This window comes from Mustela erminea, chromosome 11 (genome assembly GCF_009829155.1).
Source record: "Mustela erminea isolate mMusErm1 chromosome 11, mMusErm1.Pri, whole genome shotgun sequence".
Lineage (NCBI taxonomy): Eukaryota > Metazoa > Chordata > Mammalia > Carnivora > Mustelidae > Mustela > Mustela erminea.
The window spans coordinates 73,055,220-73,070,627 of record NC_045624.1 but is presented as its reverse complement, the minus strand read 5'-3'; positions in this window follow the sequence as shown (position 1 = coordinate 73,070,627).

Sequence of the window (15,408 nt, the reverse complement as noted above, 5' to 3'; positions counted from 1 at the left end):
GAGCAGCAGGCAGAGAGAGAGGAGGAAGCAGGCTCCCTGCTGAGCAGAGAGCCCTACCCTGGGATCATGACCTGAGCCGAAGGCAGAGGCTTTAACCCACTGCGCCCCCTCTAGAACTGATATTTGTGGGCTAAAGTACAACTTCTTTTTTTTTCCACAAAATGGTTTTTTATAAGTTAATAGAAACAAGAGTCCTTCCTTCCCACTGACATACAAGACCTGCTCTGTCATAAATCATGTTTTGTTTTTTTTTCCTCTGTGCCAGGGTCAGTTTTAATGTTGTCTTTTCTATTCCCTTGACCTGTTTATTTAACCCTGAGTTAAACCATTTTCACAGCTTTATATTAGCCTTGTATCTGGAAGCGCAAACCATCTTATATTCCTCTTTTCTGGAATTTCATGACTATTCTTGATCTCTTGCTCTTCTGTAACAATTTTAAAATTAACGTGTCTAGTTCCATGAAAAACCCTGACAGGACACCCACTGGAATCACAATGACTCTATAGATAGATTTGGGCACAATTGCATTTTCACAATACTGAGTCAGTCTTTCTACCCAAGATTATGGAAGACCTTTACACTCACTTAGATATTCTTTAATATTTGCTCAATGTGCCTTGTGATTTTCTCTAAAAAGAGTCTCCATATCTTTTGTTAGCTCTATCAGTAGGTCCTGGGTGGTAAGATTGCTATGACAGAGGTATCTGCCCTAATTGCATTATTTTACCTGCTCGTTGCTGCTGTAGACATATGCACTTGCCTTTTGTATAGCAATGTTTTTATTTAACAACCTTGCTAAACTCTCTTATTAAATCTTGTAATTTATCTTTGAACTCGGGATTTCTATATAAAGTCAGTTCTTCTGTGAATAATGACAATTCTGTTTCCTCCTTTTTAATCATTATACCTTTTATTTTTTTCTTCCTTCCTTACTACAGGATCTAGGACTATAGGTTCAACAGGATTGAATAGTGATGGTAACAGAATACATCTATGTCTTGTTCTTCATTGAAGGACATGCTTTCCCCATTACGTTGGGAAGTGCTGTAGGGTTTTTGTGCAGACTTGATGGCAGGTTAAGAAAATTCCCTTGTATTATATGTTTGCTAAGAGTTTTTTCATGAATAGAGACATGCAGGGTGTTTTCTCTGTATCCCTTGATATGTAGATTATCTCCCTTAAATTGTTACTATAATGAATTACAGAATATATTTGCTAATATTAAATCATCTAACATTCTTATAATGAACTTAACCATAATGTATTACATTTTTTAATCTGTTAGATTCAGCTTGTTAAATTTTTATTTTTGCATTTATGTTCAAAAACAAAATTGTACTATTGTTGTCTAATTTTGCCTCCCAGGTTGTGTGTACCTCATAAAATGAATTGAGGAACACTCTTTCTCATTCTGTTTTCTGCAAGATTTAGTGTTATACTGGTTTGGTCTGTTCTTTGAATGTTTGACTAACTCACCACTAAAGTCTCCGAGGTGTGATATTGTTTGTTTGTAGCTTATGTTTTTACTTTATTGAAAGATTTCTATTAAAGACTCAATTTCTAAATAAAAAAAATGTGTTAAAATCTCTTACTGTGGTGGTAGTTTTTAAAAGTATACTTGTAGTTCTGTGATATTATGCTTTGAAACTATGTATTGGAGGTATGCAAATTTAGAGTTATATTCTTGGTGAACTGAATGTTTATCATGTGTAATAACCTTCTTTAAAGTCATTTTGTCTGGTAGTAATATACTTAGATCATGTCTTCCTTATTTGATATTTGCCTAGTACCTGTTTTGGATCCTTGATTTTTAATTTTTCTATGTCCTTGTGTTTTACACCTGACTCTTGCATAAATATTTGTTTCAATACAGTCTGAAAGTTCTGCTCTTTGACTGCAAAGTTTCTCCCATTCAAAGCTGTGGTGATAACTGGTAGATTCAAATTTCATTGTGCTTCTTATCGTGTATTTTCTTTTGTCCATTTTTCATGGCTTTTCCTTTTTCCTCAAATTTCTCTTCTCCCTCATTCTCATTCTCAGCAGACAATCTTGCTTCCTACTGTACTGAGAAAAATAAGCAGAGAACCTCTACAAGCCTTCCGTGGCTTCTAGTCACTTCCATGCATCTGAACCCATCTATGGGCCTTTTCTTCTGCCTGGTATAAACTGTTCATTCTCCGAGCAAAGACCAGCCCCATCATGTACAGACTGAATCCCCTCCCTTCTTGCCTTCTCAGTGACTTTGCTCTGGCAATTCTCCACTCTGTCCTATATCATCCATCTTCTGCTCTTTCTAGGATCTTTCCCATAACCGTATGCACGATTTCTTTTCCCATCTTAAAATATTCCTGTTTCTGGACGTTAGGTCCTCCTCCAGCTCCTACTCCACTTCTCTTCTTCATTTCACGGCAAAACTCTTAAGAGTTGTGTATACTGGGGCGCCTGGGTGGCTCAGTGGGTTAAGCCGCTGCCTTCAGTTCAGGTCATGATCTTGAGGTCCTGGGATCAAGCCCCGCATTGGGCTCTTTGCTCAGCAGGGAGCCTGCTTCTTTCTCTCTCTGCCTGCATCTCTGCCTACCTGTGATCTTTCTCTGTCAAAAAAATAAATAAAATCTTAAAAAAAAAAAAAAAGACTTGTGCATACTTGTTGCCTCTAGATCCTGTTCTCCCATTCTCTGAACCAATTAACATGAGCTGAGTTACCTTTGACATCATGTTTTAAATCTTGTTCTCATTTCTCATCCTACTTGATTATACAAATGCATTTGACACAGCAGAGTATTCCCCCTTCCTTGAACTATTCTGTCCACTTGGCTTCCAAGACATTCAGCTGTCCCCCTTGTTCTCTGACCTCATTAGTGGCATCTTAATTCCTTTGTCCTTTACTCCTTATCTTTCTCACCACCAAACATTGGAATGTGCTAAAGCTCAATCCTGGGAAGTCTTTTCTTTTTTAACAACACTTACTCCATCAGTGACATCGTGGTTTAAATATTCTGTCTGCCAATAACTACCAAGTTAATATCTCTAGGCCAGACCTCCCTCCTGTAACACTCCCAGACTGAACACCTGATCTTGTACCCTAATCTGTTCTAGACACAGTCCCCCCACCCTTGTCACTGAATGGTGACTCTGTTGATCCTGTTGATTAGGCCTAGATCCTTGGCATTATCCTTTCTTCTTTCAGACCCCACATCCAATTTGTAATCAAATTCTTTTGCTTTACCAAGAATCCTACAATTCTCCCAGCTCCTCCCCTATCACTGTCTGTACCAACAACACCTCTCGCCTGGAATATGACAATAACCCCCATCTGGTTTCCCAACTTCAATCCTTGTCTCCCTTTAGTCAATTTTCAACATGGTAGCTACAGTTAGTACGTTAAAATAGTCCAAGCTTTCTCACCTCACTCCTCATAAAAACCAAGTTTCTTTCATTAGCCTTTAAAGACCTACATGGTCTAGGTCCACCCACATCCCCACATCCCACTCTCTGTTGGAGATCTCTGACCTCACCTCCCACTGCTGATTTCATTCAGTATGCTCTAGCCTAGCAGGCCCACTCCCAGGACATGGCTCCTGTGTCAGTCCTCAGGGTCTTTCCACTTGATTTCCCCTTGTTGGGACACTTTTCCCTTGCTGGCTGGATGGCTTTCTTACTCATCTCTTTCACTATTATAATGTTGCCTTGGAGACCTTTTTGACCACAATCCGTATTTCCCTTTCTTATTTTGTTTTTCCTTTGGCTCTTACTATCAGCAGACATGACTTTTTGTATCTTATTTTCCATTTTTCTCCCAGTATAATTAGGGTCTCGCTTTTAACACATTGGTGCAAATGAAAATTTTACTTACTCCCCTCCTCTGCCTTTTGCCCATTCAAGGGCTCAGCCAGGCATCCTCTTTTTTTTTTTTCCTAAGATTTTATTTATTTATTTGAGAGAAACAGAGAGCACAAGCAAGGGAAAGGGACAGAGGGAAAGTCACATCCCCTATTGAGCAGGGAGCCCAACCCAGTGCTCATCCCAGGACCCTGGGATCATGCCCTTTGCCAAAGGCAGTGGCTTAACCAACTGAGCCGAACAGGCACCCCTTAGCCAGGTGTCTTTGAACAGTGCATTATCACACACTGGATTGACAGCCCCAAGTACCAACGTGTTTCAGGAAAACAGAAATCTGTTTTGCTTGTCATGTCCCAGCCCCTTAGAGCGGCACACACAGAACACTCAATAAATATTTGTAGAATAAATTAACAGTTTGGAAAAAAAACACGCAAAGTAAAAGTTATTAGTTACTGTTTTAAAATAAAACACGAGCCCTCTTAACTAAGTGAATACACCTGGAATAGGATTAATTTATATAATTTATGTCTTAACTAAATGACATAATCCTGAAAAATATAGCCTCAAAACAGTAATAACACCTGAAAATGGGTGTATTTCCAGCAGCAAATTTACTACACTGTATTTACTACAGTAAAACAACTTAGGAAAATAAAAAGGCCCAGCATATACATAGAAGACTAGAAAGCCTGGGAACTCCTCTATGATATAATTTCATAATAAAGATTAGAACAAAAGAAATGTTGTCCCCAGCATTTTTAAACCAATGGCCTAATTCTTACTTTTTGTCTTCACAAAGATTCCCTGCAAATTTTAAAGAGCTCTTTTAAGTGGTAAAACCTTTGGTGATTTGCTTAATACTCATCCTGCTCAAAATTAACCCACAGGAAAAGAATAAGGAGATTACAGAGAGCCTGTAGATGGAATCTTTCCCACTGTCTCTGTTTATTAACAATTTTATATCTTCTTTATTAAAATGTCCATTTAATTCTGTTGCACACTTCTTGGAGCCTGAGTTTTGCTTCTCTTCCGAATTTATGTGAGCTATTTAAATATTTGATGTTAATTTTTTGTTAAGTTTACAGGAAATACTTCCCCTCAGTTTATGCTTTTAAAACACATAGACCTTTAACTTTTATTTGGTTAAAACTTTAATTCCTTACCTTTATCCTTATTTTTGTCCTTATTTTGGGATTGCTTCCATTTATTCAAACTTTAAAAGTCCTTTCCCCACTAGAAATATGACTAGAAATATTCCCCTTGGTTTTATTTTATTTTTTTTTTATCTTAGTCTTTATCATATGACTTAAATTTTAACCTTTTGACCTAAACAGAACTTATTTTGGAGTAGGTAAGAAATTAAGTATAAAATAATCTTTACTTATAAATGTTTTGATCAGTTTTGATAACATTTCTATAAAATTGAGTGGTAATATCTTTTTTAGAGATAGTTGGATTTAGAGTCATAGAATTTTACCATTTTGTAGAACATTTCAATTTTACTTAAATGTGTTTTAAAATAAATCAAATAGGTTAAATATAACTTTAGAAATAATAAAATTGATTAAAATAGACTCCTATTTTATATCTCTTCCTTTTCTAATTTTCTCTAATCCCTTTACAGTCATAGTGTCAAACATTATGTTTATAGAACTAGCACTGGGTGTGTTTGTTTTTTTAAATCTTATTTATTTATTTGAGAGAGAGAGTGAGAGAGAGCATGCACAAGCGAGCAGAGGGGAGAGGCAGAAGGAGAGGAAGAAGCAGACTTCCCACTGAGCAGGGAGTTCTATTCCAGGACCCTGAGATCATGACCTGAGCCAAAGGCAGAAGCTTAGCCGCTTAACCGCTTAAGGGACTGAGCCACCCAGGCGCCCCTTGGGTTTTGTGTCTTAAAGCTGATTTCTTTCATGGGTATTAGCAACAGGATTTGTAATGTTGGAGATGATTCAGTTATTCCTGGAAACTACATCTTAAACCAGGCATTTAAAAAATGATGAAATGACATGAAATAATGTCTTTGTGACTTTTTTTTTTTAAGATATTTACTTATTTATTTATTTGACTCAGAGACAGCAAGAAAGGGAACACAAGCAGGGGGAGTGGCAGAGGGAGAAGGAGAAGCAGGGTCCCTGCTGAGCAGGGATCCCAATTTGGGGCTCCATCCCAGGACCCTGGGATCATGACCTGAGCCAAAGGCAGTCCCTTAATGACTGAGCCACCCAGGTGTCCCTCTGTGACTTTTTTTTTTAAATAATAAAACAAAAAAGCAAATGGTCTCCTGGAAAGAAAAATGTTAATGGCTGTATTTTTTTTTTTTAAGATTTTATTCATTTATTTGACAGACAGATCACAAGTAGGCAGAGAGGCAGGCGGGGGTGGGGGGAGGAAGCAGGCTCCCTGCTGAGCAGAGAGCCCCAATGCGGGGCTTGATGTGGGGCTACTTGTTGGGCTCGATGCCAGGACCTGAGATCATGACCTGAGCCCAAGGCAGAGGCTTAACCCACTGTGCCACCGAGGTGCCCCTGTTAATGGTTGTATTTTTAAAGCTCTTATGAGAGATTCAGGAAATAGGTGTTATTAATTGAAAAAGAAAGTAAACATATTTTGGTCCATAAACAAGTTTATCCACCCCTGCATAACACATTGCCCCAATATTGACAGTTTAAAACAACAACTGACTACCTTTCACAGTTCTGTGAGTTCACTGACCTCATCTTGGTGATTGTCATTTGGAGTCTTTCAGGCTTTTGTCATCACATGGTAGCCGGGGCTGATGTCATCGGAAGGTTTATGTTGGACATCCAAGATAGTTTCTTCACTCATATGATTTACACCTCGGGGCACCTGGGTGCCTCAGTTGGTAAAGCGTCTGCCTTCAGCTCAGGTCATGAACCCAAAGTCCTGGGATTAAGCCCAGTGTCAGGCTCTCTGCTTAGCGGGGAGCCCACTTCTCCCTCTCCTGCCGCTACTGCTCCCCCTGCTTGTGCTTTCTCTGTGTCAAATAAATTTTAAAAATCTTTAAGAAAAAATTATGATTTATATTTCAAATGGGTGGTCTGGTCAGGCATGAATCTCCACATGGGCTCTCTTTGAGTCTGGGTTGGGTTTCCTCATAACATGGTGGTCTCAAGGTAAATTTCAAATGGCTACTTGATTCCCCCAGAACAAGAGTTCTAAGAGACCAGGGTGGAAGCTACAGGGCTTCTTGTGTTCTATGCTTAGAAATCACAAAGCATCACCGCTTCTGAGGTCTATTTGTTATGTGGAGCCAGCCCAGATTCAGTGTGGGGAAAGACTACGCCAAGGCATGAATACTGGAAGGTGTAATTCACTGGGAGGCTATCTTTGGAGACGAGCTACCACAAGGGCTTTCTATAACATTTTACACAGCGGCTTGTAAAGATGGTACCCAAAATGACATCAAAAGAATATGATGGATTAAAAAAGATAGAAAAATATCAGGAATGATTCTTTAATTACTGTGCAGCCAAATGTGAATTTTCCAGTTAATTTTTCAATCTTTAGATAATCCATATAGTCCCTACTTGTGACCATTTTCCCTTCTGCTACTTTGGAGAATTTACCTGTGTATTCAAACTGATACCAAAGAATGAGAATAGGGCCGAGCACCCATCAGCTCCCAACAGGGTGATACCACAAGAAAGTCAGGCACTTTGAAAGGCACATCCCTGTATTAAGTACTAGGTGTGCATGACAACTTATCACAAAACAGTAGCTGGTACTGAAAAATGTCATAGAATTTGAGACCTTGAGGAGATTTGAGGATCAGTCTTTATTTTCAAGACACTCTACCTAACACCTAGAGTGGTTAAGCAACTTACCAAAAGTTCACATATATCACTGAAGACATTCTAACTTCTGGTCCACAAATTTGCACTGCAACATCCTGACATTTTCACTTACCCGGTAGTATTACAATCAAAACACTAAGTTATGAACAAGGCAACTGGATGTGGGTATGGTTGATCCTTTACAAATTTTAAGACTTAAAAAGCTGTGGGGAACCTGGGTGGCTCAGTCAGTTAAGGAATGACTCTTGATTTTGGTTGAGGTCAAGATCTCAGGGTTGTGAGATTGAGCCCAATGTTGGGTTTTGTGCTCAACACAGAATCTCTGCTTGAGATTCTCTCTCTCCCTCTGTTCCTTCTCCTGCTTGTGTGCTTTAAATGAATGAATGAATGAATGAATAAATAAATAAACAAAATCTTTGTTTAAAAATAAAAATTAAAAAAAAGCAATAACCAAGATAGGGAAGACTAGCGGATAAAGTATGGAGAGAAAAAATGCTAAAGTTTATCCTAGACCAGTCAGTGTTCTCCAAATTTGAAGTATGAAATCTTTTTAAAGAAAAAAGAAGGGGGAAAAGCCCTCAATAACCTTATTGTTGACTTAAACTTTTTATTAAAAGTATAAGAACATATTCAAACATAAAGCTTGGTATAAATTTCTTATGCTTAGAGGATGTACACAACGATAAAATAAAACAAATTGCAAATTGTTCAGTAATACCCAGCATTTATCCTAGTTAATAAGTACTAGGCTCTTTACATATACTGACTCTTCTAATATTCACAACTACCAATATTAAGTGCACACTACTAATATACACATTACTAGATGAGCAAACTGAGGTAACAGTCAGCCGCAGACTGAGCAATGTGTCCCATGTTTCACAGCTGGTAAGTGGGAAAAGTGGGTTTCACTGAAAGCTCAAAGATAATTAAGTGAATATGAAGAACAATATTATCTGATGGGAATTAAATTACTCTTTGTAATGTGGGCATGGTACTGACAGTAACATTATAGAATTTTAGGTTTTAACATACCTGCATGAAAATAAGCTGAAAAGTGACTAATTTTTCCCATTACATTTTTTTTCTTCTGGCAACTGAGAAATACACCACGGCAGTGCACAGATTAACATTATTTGGGCTTCACTTGAAGGGGGTGCTTGTTAGAAATTGTCTACATTTACTCATTCATTGAGGTTTGGGTTTTGGTGGTGTTTTTTTTTTTGTTTTGTTTTTTTGAGACAATCCCTGATTACTCTGTTTTCTTTATTATTGACATATAATTCACATACCATAAAGTCCTCTCTTTTAAAGTGTACAATCTGGGGCACCTGGGTGGCTCAGTGGGTTAAAGCCTCTGCCTTCAGCTCAGGTCATGATCTCAGGGTCCTGGGATCGAGCCCCACATCGGGCTCTCTGCTCAGCGGGGAGCCTGCTTCCTTCTCTCTCTCTGCCTACTGTGATCTCTGTCTGTCAAATAAATAAATAAAATCTTTTAAAAAATAAATAAATAAAATAAAGTGTACAATCCAATGTGCCTCCTTAGTGCAGTAGGCAGCGGATCAGTCTCATAAAGTGTACAATCCAGTAGTTTTTAGTATATTCTCACAGCTGTACAACCATCACTACTATCTAATTGCAGTGTATTTTCATCACTTCAAAAAGAAACCCTCACTCACTAAGCAGTAATTCCCCATCCCCACTCTGACCAAGCAGAAGTTTAGAAACTGCTAATTTATTTTCAGTTTGTATGGATTTGCCTATTCTGGACATCTTATATAATAGAATCATAAAACATTTTCTGTGTCTGGCAGCTTTCATTTAGCATACTTTTTCCAAGATTCATCCATGTTGTCTGTATCAGTACTTCATTCCTTTTTATAATAACAGTTGAATCACATTCCTTATATGGATATACTACCTTTCATTTATACATTCCTTAATTTATAGAACTAATAGACATTGTGTTGTTCCTACTTTTGAGCATTATAAATAATGTTGAAATAAATATTTGTGTGCAAGTGTTTGTTTGTTTTTTTAAAGATTTCATTTATTTATTTGACAGAAAGAGAGCTCAAGCAGGTGGAGTGGCAGGCAGAGGAAGAGGGAGAAGCAGGCTCTCCGCCGAGCAGGGAGCCCAATGCAGGACTTGATCCCAGGACTGTGGGATCATGACCTGAGCCAAAGCAGATGTTTAATGGACTGAGGGACTCAGGTACCCCTCATGCAAGTGTTTCTATAGACATGTTTTCTATACCAAAAAGTGGAGTTGTCAAACTGTTTTCCAAAATAACTGTACCATTTTACATTTCCCCCAACAATGTAAGAGGGTTCGAAATTCTCCACTTCCTCACCAACACTTGATATTGTGATACTGACTTTTTTTATGATACCCATCCTAGTGGATGTGAAATGATATCTCTTTTGATTTGTATTTCTCTAAGGACTAGTGATGTGGAGCATCTTTCTATGGTCTTATTTGGTCATTTGCATATCTTCTTTGGAGAAATATATATTGAAATCCTTCATCCATTTTATAATTGGGGTTTTTGTCCTTTTTTCATCAGCTGTGAGAGTTCTCCCACTAAGGTTTGACATGGTGATATTGCTAGATGCTAATGCAATAATAAATGCAGAAAACATGGACTTGGAAATTGCATGACTATACTCAGTTATAAGGTGGTCATCCATGAGATCCAGAATCAAATCTGCTTACACTTAACTTTTTATCATTTTCTAAAAAAATACACATTTTTAGAGGAGCCTGGCTGGATCTGTCAGTAGAGCATGCAACTCTTTTTTTTTTTTTTTGCAACTCTTGATCTTATAAGTTCAAGCCCTATGTTGAGGGCAGAGATTACTTAAAAATAAAATCTTTGGAGCCGAGGAAGCAAGATGGGAGTAGTAGGAAACTAAAATAGCATTAGGTTGCAAGAGTTCAGCTAGATAGTTATCAAAACATTCCGAATACCTATAAACTCAACAGAGATAGAAGAGCAGCAGTTCTAGGAACAGAAAATTGACCACTTTTGGGAAGGTAGGACATTCAGAAAAGTGAATCCAAAGCCATGGGAAGATAAACTGTGCGGGGAGGGATTGGCTCCTGGCAAGCAGTGGAGCAGCAGAGCACAAAAACCGAACTTTTAGAAGTCTGCTTCACTGAGGGATGTCATTTGAGTGGCTAAGCAGGTGTGGAGCCGTCACAGGGACAGTGTCATCTCAGGACACGGGGTCACAGAAAGATCAGGGGTGCCTGAGTGCAGTAGAGCTCCCAGAGCTCTTCTTCCCAGGGGGAAAGCTGGCTACAGAGACAGAACCGAGGTCGGGCTCTCAGCTTGGGCTTACCTTAAGCTGTGATCCAAGGATAGTCAGGCCACTGCTCTTCACGCGGGGACCCCACAAGTGGCAGATCCGTAGAGACCCCCTCCTTCTTTCTCTGGAAGGAGTGGCGCAGGAGCTCGTGGCAGAAATCTGCTGGGTTTGGAGACTCCAAATGCGTCTGTGCACCAGAAATAGAAATGCTCGGTCACAGGCTGAGTGAGCTCCAAGTGCAGCTGGAGACCCGGGAGACAGGAGGGATTAACTGCTTTTCTCTGAGGGCGCACTGAGGAGTGTGGCCCCAAGCTCTTGCCTCCTCTAGGCTGGAGACTGGGAGGCCGCCATTTTCATTCCCGTCCTCCAAAGATCTACAGAAAGCATTCAGGGAACAAAAGTTCTCGAGAACAAACCCAAGCAGATTACTTAGCCAGCCCCCTGTTAAGGGCGGCGCAATTTCACCTAGGGCAAAGACATTTGAGAATCATTGCAACAAGCCCCTCCCCCAGAAGATCAGCAAAAACATCCAGCCAAGACCAAGTTCACTGATCAACCAGAACTGTGGAACTCCAGAGCTGGGGAAAGCAACACATAGAACTCATGGCTTTCTCTCCATGACCCTTTAGTCTTGCAAAGTTAAATTTTTTTAATTTTATTTTTTTCTTATTCTATTTTTTTAACTTTTCCTCTTTCCTCTTAACATTTTTAAACTATTTTATCTTATCAATACCCTTTTCAGAATATTTTTAAATTTTCATTGTTATAGTTATATTTTATCCTTTCATTGTATTTAATCTTATTTTTTGTATACATATAGTTTTATTTTTCTTTAAAATTTTGGGATATATTTTCTTCAAATAGATCAAAATATACCCTAAATCTAGCTCCAGCCTGATCACATTCTCTCCTCTTTTTCTTCTTTTTCCAATCAACTTCTCTTATCAATTCCTTTTTTAGAATCTTTTTTAATTTCCATATTTATAGTCATATTCCAATCCTTCATCATGTTTACCCTTTTTTTTTATATATTTAAGTTTTTCTTTCTTTAAAATTTTGGGAGGTAGTTTCTTCTAAGAAACCAGAATACACCCATAAGTGGGTGGCCCTGTTCTATTCACTAATCTAATATATATATATATATATATATATATATATATATATATATATATTTTTTTTTTCCCCCTTTCTTCTCCCCCTGGTTTCGGGTCTCTTCTGATTTGGTTAGAGTGTATTTTTCTCAGGTCTTTGCTACCCTTTTAGTATTTTACTCTATCTTTTATATATTCTTATCTGGATAAAATGACAAGGTAGAAAAACTCCTCATTAAAAAATAAAAGAACTAGAGGCAGTAGTTATGGTTAGGTACCTAATCAATATGGTCATTTGTTAAATGTCAGAACTAGAGTTCATAATGACGAGTATCGGGGTGCCTGGGTGGCTCAGTAGGTTAGAGCCTCTGCCTTTGGCTCAGGTCAAGATCTCAGGGTCCTGGGATCGAGGCCCATGTCAGGCTCTCTGCTTGGCAGGGAGCCTGCTTCCCTTCCTCTCTCTCTGCCTGCCTGTCTGCCTACTTGTGATCTCTGTCTGTAAAGTGAATAAATAAAATCTTAAAAAAAAAAAAAAGAATGACAATTACCAAGGTTCTAGCTGGGCTCAAAAAAGGCACAGAAGATAGTAAAGAATTCCTTTCTGGAGAAATAAAATCCCTTTCTGGAGAAATAAAAGAACTAAACTCTAACCAAGTTGAAATCAAAAAAGCTAGTAATGAGGTGCAATAAATAATGGAGGCTCTTACTGCTAGGAAAAATGAGGCAGAAGAGAGAATTAGTGATATAGAAGACCAAATAATGGAGAATGAAGAAGCTGAGCAAAAGAGAGATAAACAACTACTGGACAATGAGGGGAGAATTCAAGAGATAAGTGATACCATAAGATAAAACAATATTAGAATAATTGGGATCCCAGAAGAAGAGGAAAGAGAGAGGGGGGCAGAAGGTATATTGGAGCAAATTATAATAGAGAATTTCCCAATATGGCAAAAGGAACAAGCATCAAAATCCAGGAGACACAGAGAACCACCACAAAATCAATAAAAATATGTCCACACCTGTCATCTAATAGTAAAACTTACAAGTCTTGGTAACAAAGAGAAAATCCTGAAAGCAGCTCAGGACAAGAGGTCTATAACATGCAATGGTAGAAGTATTAGATTGGCATCAGTCTTATCCACAGAGACCTGGCAGTCCAGAACGGACTGGCATGATATATTCAGAGCACTAAACAAGAAAAAAATGAACACTATATATGAATATGAAATGAATAAAATGAATACTATATAAAAAAAGAATACTATATCTAGCTAGGCTGTCATTGAAAATAGGAGAAATAAAAAGCTTCCAGGACACACAAAAATTAAAAGAATTTGCAAATATGAAACCATCCCTACAGGAAATATTGAAAGGGGTCCTCTAAGCAAAGAGAGAGACTAAAAGTAATAGACCAGAAAGGAACAGAGACAATATATAGTAACAGTCACCTTACAGGCAATACAATGGCACTAAATTCATATCTTTCAATAGTTACCCTGAATATAAATGGGCTAAAAGCCCCAATCAAAAAACACAGGGTATCAGAATGGGCAAAAAACCCAAAACCCATCAATATGCTGTCAATAAGAAAATCATTTTAGACCCAAAGACACCTCCAGATTTAAAGTGAGGAGTTGGAAAACAATTTTACCTTGCTAATGGACATCAAAAGAAAGATGGGGTGGCAATCCTTACATCAGATTAATAAGATTTTAAGCTAAAGACCATAATAAGAGATGAGGAAGGACACTATATCATACTTAAAGGGTCTGCCCAACAGGAAGATCTAATAATTTTAAATACCTATACCCCTAACATGGGAGTAGCCAATTATATAAACCAATTAATAAAAAAATCAAAGAAACACATCAGGGGACTTTAACACCCCCCTCACTGAAATGGACAGATCACTTAAGCAAAAGATTAACAAAGAAATAAAGGCTTTAAATGACTCACTGGACCAGATGGACATCACAGATATATATATTCAGAACATTCCATCCCAAAGCAACAGAATACAAATTCTTCTCTAGTGCACATGGAACATTTTCCAGAATAGATCACATCCTGGGTCACAAACCAGGTCTCAACAAGTACCAAAAGATTGGGTTCATTCCCTGCATATTTCCAGACCACAATGCTCTGAAACTAGAACTCGATCACAAGAGGAATGTTGAAAAGAACTCAAATATATGGAGGCTAAATAGCATCCTACTAAAGAATGAATGGGTCAACCAGGAAATTTGAAAAATTCATGGAAGTGGATGAAAAAGAAAACATAACTATTTAGAATCTTTGGGACACAGAAAAGGTGGTCCTGAGAGGAAAGTACATAGCGATATAAGCCTTTCTCAAGGAATAAGAAAGGTCTCAAGTACACAACCTAACCCTACACCTAAAGGAGCTAGAGAAAGAACAGCAAAGAAAGCCTAAACCTAGCAGGAGAAGAGAAATCATAAAGATCAGAGCAGAAATCAATGAAATAGAAACAAAAAGAACAATAGAACAAATCAATGAAAGTAGGAGATGGTTCTTTGAAAGAATTAATAAGATTGATAAACCCCTGGTCAGACTTATCAAAAAGAAAAGAGGAATGACCCAAATAAATAAAATCATGAATGAAAGAGGAGAGATCACAACCAACACCAAAGAAATACAAACAATTATAAGAACATACAATGAGCAACATTGCCGACAAATTAGGCAATCTGCCAGAAATAGATGCATTTCTAGAGATACACAAACTACCACAACTGAACCAGGAAGAAATAGAAAACCTGAACAGACCCATAACCAGTAAGGAGATTGAAGTAGTCATCAAAAATCTCCCAAAAAACAAGAGCCCAGGGCCAGACAGCTTCCCAGGGGAATTCTACCAAACAGTTAAAGAAGAATTAATACCTATTCTCCTAAAACTGTTCCAAAAAATAGAAATGGAAGGAAAATTCCAAACTCATTCAATGAGGCCAGCATTACCTTGATCCCCAAACCAGACAAAGACCCTACCAAAAAGGAGAATTACAGACCAATACCCTTGATGAACATGGATGTGAAAATTCTCACCAAAATACTAGCCAATAGGATCCAACAGTACCTTAAAAGGATTATTCATCACAACCAATCTGTGGGATTTATTCCTGGGCTGCAAGGTTGGTTCAACATCTGCAAATCAATCAATGTGATACAATATATTAATAAAAGAAAGAACAAGAACCATATGATACTCTCAATAGATGCTGAAAAAGCATTTGACAAAGCACAGCATCCTTTCATGATCAAAACTCTTCAAAGTGCAGGGATAGAGGGTACATACCTCAATATTATCAAGCCATCTATAAAAAAAACACAC